The sequence below is a fragment of the Callithrix jacchus genome, chromosome 11 (assembly GCF_049354715.1).
Source record: "Callithrix jacchus isolate 240 chromosome 11, calJac240_pri, whole genome shotgun sequence".
Classification (NCBI taxonomy): domain Eukaryota; kingdom Metazoa; phylum Chordata; class Mammalia; order Primates; family Cebidae; genus Callithrix; species Callithrix jacchus.
In genome coordinates, this window is record NC_133512.1 from 11,464 (window position 1) to 17,048 (window position 5,585).

Consider the following 5,585-nt stretch of genomic DNA (forward strand, 5'->3'; position numbering starts at 1 on the left):
CAACGCTGAAGGTCATCCAGAACAGACAGGTGGAAATGGGCCAGCTGTTATGACTCCCAAACACCCACATGAGGTGGTCAACAGCCACTGCTCCGAGTGCCCCCAGCCCCAGCTCCTGTCCTTACCTTAGAATCTTTCAGATAACATAAGCGGGACACCCTGGTGTCACCACCCTGGCTCTGCCACAGTGCCACCATCTGCTAAGCCTGTGTGTGTGTTTTAAATGCCCCGTGTATTTTAGGCCAAAGTTTTAAATACGTTTCTTATTGTGGGTGAGAATAAGAACAACCCAAAATCTGCTATTTTATGGTTTGTGGGGACAGCTGGAGGTTGTGGGAAGTTCTGGGGACTCACACTGAGCCTGAGTCTGTCCTTAGATGGGATGTTGATATTGAGAAACTGAAGTGATGAAGACCATCAGGAGGCATTTGGCCCACACCCTAGCCTGGTCACGGAGGAGACAGGGCACAGGGAGTTGCATCTCCTACCTGTCACATGGGCCTGGCCACTCAGCAGATGGCTCAGCGATGTGGAGAGGCCAGCTTGCTGCCCACCTGCTGTGTGAGGTTCCCTGTAAAGATGACAGGGCTGCCCCCATCACAAGTTTCATCTCCAGCTGTGCCTAAAACCACTCAGCCTTGCCGACCATGGGTGGCAGCAGGTCTCTCTAGCCCTGAAAAGGCCTTGGTGTCATCTGGAATGACAGGCTTGGCCAGGAAGCCCAGCCATGATCACACAAGCTGGGACCAGAGAGAGGGCAGGAGATAGCCAAGCTAATGGCTTTCTATGCCGATTCTTCTACAATTTTTAATTTTTCTTGAGACGGAGTCTCACTCTGTCACCCAGGCTGGAATGCAGTGGCAGGATCTAGGTACATTGCAACTTTCGCCTCCCGGGTTCAAATTATTCTCCTGCATCAGCCTTTCAAGTAGCTGAGATGACAGACGCACACCACAGTGCCCAGCTAATTTTTGTATTTTTAGTAGAGACGGGGTTTTACCATGTTGGCGAGGCTGATCTCAAACTCCTGAGCCCAAGTGATCCGCCCACCTTGGCCACACAAAGTGCTGAGATTACAGGTGTGAACCACTATGCCCAGGCCTTCCCCAATTTTTTAAACTCCGGATTTCTCAAAATTAGAAACCTGTGTTATAAACACAGAGGACTCCTCTTCTCTCCTTGACAACCCCCTCATTGGATCCATCAGGAACTCAGTCGACCGTCGCTATGGAATGTGACTAGAGTCAACCTCATCTGCCACCTATGCTGCACACCAGCTCCAGCCCTGGTTATTGAACCTGTCTGACTGCAACATCCTTCTGGCTCTTCCAGCTCCCATCCCGCCACTAGCAACGGATCTCCACTTGCAGACCAGACACGTCCGATGATGGCATATAGCGTTTTTTACTGTACGATCCAAAGTCCTTGAGGCCCGTGAAGCCAGAATTTTGTTGGTCACTGGTGCAGACATTGGCAGGCGGGCCACAGGAGCAGCTCACTACACTCCAAGGCTCCACGTGGGAGATCCTCTAGAAAAGTCACGCGCAACTACAAATACCGCGTTTGATGGCCCTGCCAACCTGCAGACACACCCCACACACCCCTCTGATAGCCACTAGCTAGTCAGTTCACCCAAAAGATGTCAAAATACTAGCTATTATCAGACCGTCACTATTTAATGCTGTATTTCCCTGATACCCACCGATGTATGTGCAGATGTGTGTCTACAAATGTGTATGCGTCTGTGTACAGATCTATCTGAACATAAATGTCTGTAGGTGTGTATGTATACAGATATACCAAAATACACAGATATGTGTGTATGAATGTGTGGATATGGATTGTGTGTACTGTGATGTGTACATGGAGGTGTCGATATGTAGACATGTGTATGAATGTGTGGGTATACAGACGTGTGTGTGGATGTACATAAAGATGTATATATATGAATGTATGTGTACAGATATGTCTACATGTGGATGTAGATGCTTGCAGCTCTTCCTGCTGACAGGCACCTCCTAGGGCTGGCTTTCTCCAGTATGTATCAGAAGCTGTGCGGTGGTGTCAGAGCTTCCTCAGGGTGCGGGTGAACTGGGTGAGCACAGAATTTCTCTCTCAAACCACGACATTTTGCAGTTAAAGACAACACTAGTCACAAATGCGTCAGGTCAGCAGGCATAAACTGGGGCTATGCAGGCAACCCAGGACACAACCCCCACACACCAGGGTAGGGGGTGCCAAACAGAACACTTCCAACATCAACCTTAAATCCCGCAAACTCTAAGTTTGAACACAAGCTCTGGCACTTTGTATTCATGAGCTCATCTGCCTCAGTTTCCTCATCTTAAATGGGGTTACAAAGAGGACTTGAAGAAGAGACTTCCTCTCTGCTGGAACAGGCTCCAGAAAGTTGGAGTGCTTGCTGTTACTGTAATTTTGATGAGTCTGGGGCAGATGGAAGTAGAATTTCTCCAAAGGCAAATAAACATTTCGAGGCTTCAGACAGCTCTATAGAGAGTGGCAGGAAGGTCCGAGGGGAGGTACGGGCAATCTGTGCTTGCATATGTAGCAAATAACAAGACGTTCAAGGGCCCCTGGGAGTTCTGGAAATGAGGCAGAAGTCTCAGCCATCAGACAGGTGGGGCTGTAGGAGGACGACGGCTCTCCCCTGACATGAGTCTTCACCCAGGCTGATGGCACAGGTGGAAGTAGAGAGAGTATTTATGCAGCAAGACATCCAGCTCGGCTTCAGATGCTACACTCCAGGCCCCAGAGAAGACACCGAAAACTGAGGCAGAATCGGTGATCCTATGCTGAACGTGCCCAGTGGTCATGCCTGGCGAGATCGAGTCTAAAGCTACTATGTACCTGGCTGGAGTGCGGCGGCACGATCTCGACTCACTGCAACATCTGCTTTCCAGATTCAAACAATTCGCATGCCTCAGCCTCCTGCGAAGCTGGGCCTACAGGCGTGCACCACCACGCTCACGTAAGTTTTGTATTTTTGGTAGAGGCAGGGTTTCACCTTCCTGGCCAGCCTGGGCCCAAATTCCTGACTTCATGTGATCCTTCCGCCTTGCCTCACGACATTCGTACACTTTTTGAAGTCACTGATCTGCCTGAAAAGGGGATAGAAGTTTTAAATCTCCCCGGGATGGAGGAGGCAGACACAAAATTTCAACACAAGGACAAGAGCTTCAAGTGACTAAGTTCTATCCAGGTACCTTTTGGTAAGATCTCTTGAAAAGCACCTACACAGATGAAAACGAGCCTGAACAATATAGTAAGACCCATCTACACTAAAAAGAAAATAAAAATATAGAAAGGCATGGGGGCACAGGTTTTAGTCTCTGCTACTTGGGAGGCTGAGGAAAGAGGATCGCTTGGGCCCAGGGGTTCAAGGCTGCAGTGAATTAGGTTTATGCCATTAAATAGAAGACCTTGTAAAAGAAAGAGAAAAGTGGGGGAGAGAAAAAAGAGGAGGATGAGAGGGGGAAAGGGAAGAAAAAAAGTAGGAAGAGGGAATAGTGAGAGGGAAAGAAAGAAAAGAAAAGAAAAAAAAGAAAGAAAATAGAAAAGAAATGAGAAAAACATATAAACATTCTGGCCAGGGAATTCCACTGTTAAAAATGTACTCTGTGAGAGAATGGTGTTCTCGACAGAATAATTTTAACAGGAAACCTGGGAAAAACTCAAGAGCACTTCATTATGAAACTAGCTGAATACATTCCACTCCATGGACTATTACATGGTCATTTGCACTACACGGGAGATGCTGATTTTATTAGGTACATATATTAACTCCACGTGCTGATTGTGTGCATAGATCATCTCGGAAAAGAATCACCAAAGGAACCGTAACAGTGGTTCGCTTCGAGGAGGGGTGGGAGAGCGGCTTTAAGGCTGCACCAACACCAACCGATAGAACTTTTTGCAATAAAGACCATATTTCCGGGCCATCTGCAGCTGTGGAGCACTTGAAATGTGGCCCACGCAGCCAAAGAACAAAATCTTTCATTTACTTAAATGTGAATTTATTTAGATTTTTTTTTTTTTGAGATGGAGTCTCGCTCCGTTGCCCAGGCTGAAGTGAAGTTGCATGATCTTGGCTAACCGCAACTTCTGTCTTCCAGGTTCAAGCACCTCTTTTGCCTCAGCTTCCAAAGTAGATAGGGTTATATGGGCTCACCGCCGCATCCGGTTGCTTTTTGTGTTTTTAGTATACATGTGGTTTCACCATGTTGGTCAGGCTGCTCTCAAACTCCTGACCTCAGGTGAGCCACCCGACTCGGCCTCCTAAAATGCTGGGATTACAGGCATGAGCCACCGTATCCAGCCTCACGTAGATTTCATAAACACATATGCCATGAGCTGCCATATGGGAGACTCGGTTCTATACTCTTTCATAGTTTTTGAACTTTGAATCATTTATATGCATGGCCTATTTTTTTTAGTTGTAGCACTTAATAGAATAGTATTTAGATTGTATTAATCTAAATAAAATCTACCATAGAATTTACATTGTACCAGTGAATGCTGATGTATAAAAAAATTGCCAAGGTGTGTGTGTGTGTTCATGTGCACGTTTATATGTATGTATATTTCACTTTTTTTGAGTTAGTCTCGCTCTGCCACCAAGTCTGGAGTGTGGGAGTATGAACCTGGCTCGCTGCAACCTCTGCCTCTAGGGTTCAAGCGGTTCTCCTGCCTAAGCTTCCCGAGTAACTGGGATTACAGGTACACACCACCACATCCAGCTCATTTTTGTATTTTTAGTAGAGAAGGCGTTACACCATGTGGGCCGGGCTGGTCTTGAACTCCTGATCTCAAGAGATCCACCTGCCTTGGCCTCCCAAAGTACTGAGGATTACAGGCATGAGCCAGCATGCACAGATAAAAAGATGTGTTTTTTGAGAAAAATGAACAACGTACCAACAAAAAATAGGGAACAGCTGGGGCTGGTGGCTCATTCCTATAATCCTAGCTCTTTGGGAGGCTGAGGTGGGAAGATCGCTGGAGTCCAGGAGGTTAAGGCTGCGGTGACCCATGATTGCACCACTGCCCTCCAGCATGAGTATTGCAGCAAGACCCTGCCTCAAGAAAAACTAAAATTTTAAAAAACCAAAACCTAAGCATGACGATTGGGTTATCAGGCTATTTTATGATATGTACCATTCTCAAAACTTGTTACGGTATCATCACATCACTCATCCGACACGAAAAAATAAAAAATAAAACCCAGAAACTCAAACTAAAAATATTTGCAAATCTATAGTGTTATGCGTTGTGCTGTCTCCCCGAAAGATGCTGAAGCCCTATGCCGCAGGGTCTGTGGATGCGACCTTATTTGGAAATAGCCCCTTCCCATGTGATCGAGCTAAGCTGAGGTAATGAGGGTGAATCCTAATCCAGTGTGCCTGGTGTCCTTATAAAAAGGGGATGTGTGGACAAAGACACCTACAAAGGGAAGACGGTTTCAAGACAGAGACAGAAGACCACCTGCAAGCCAAGGAACTCTGGAGGCTCTGAGAATCCATGAGCGAGACCTGGGACGGACCTCCCTCACAGCCTTCAGAGAAAAAACA

General features: G+C 46.9%; 1 pseudogene; it reads left to right on the top strand.

Moving 5' to 3' along the window:
- The first annotated feature begins 5,119 nt into the window (after nt 1–5,119).
- On the top strand, nt 5,120–5,217 carry LOC144578469 (small nucleolar RNA U13; annotated as a pseudogene).
- The last annotated feature ends 368 nt before the right edge of the window (nt 5,218–5,585 follow it).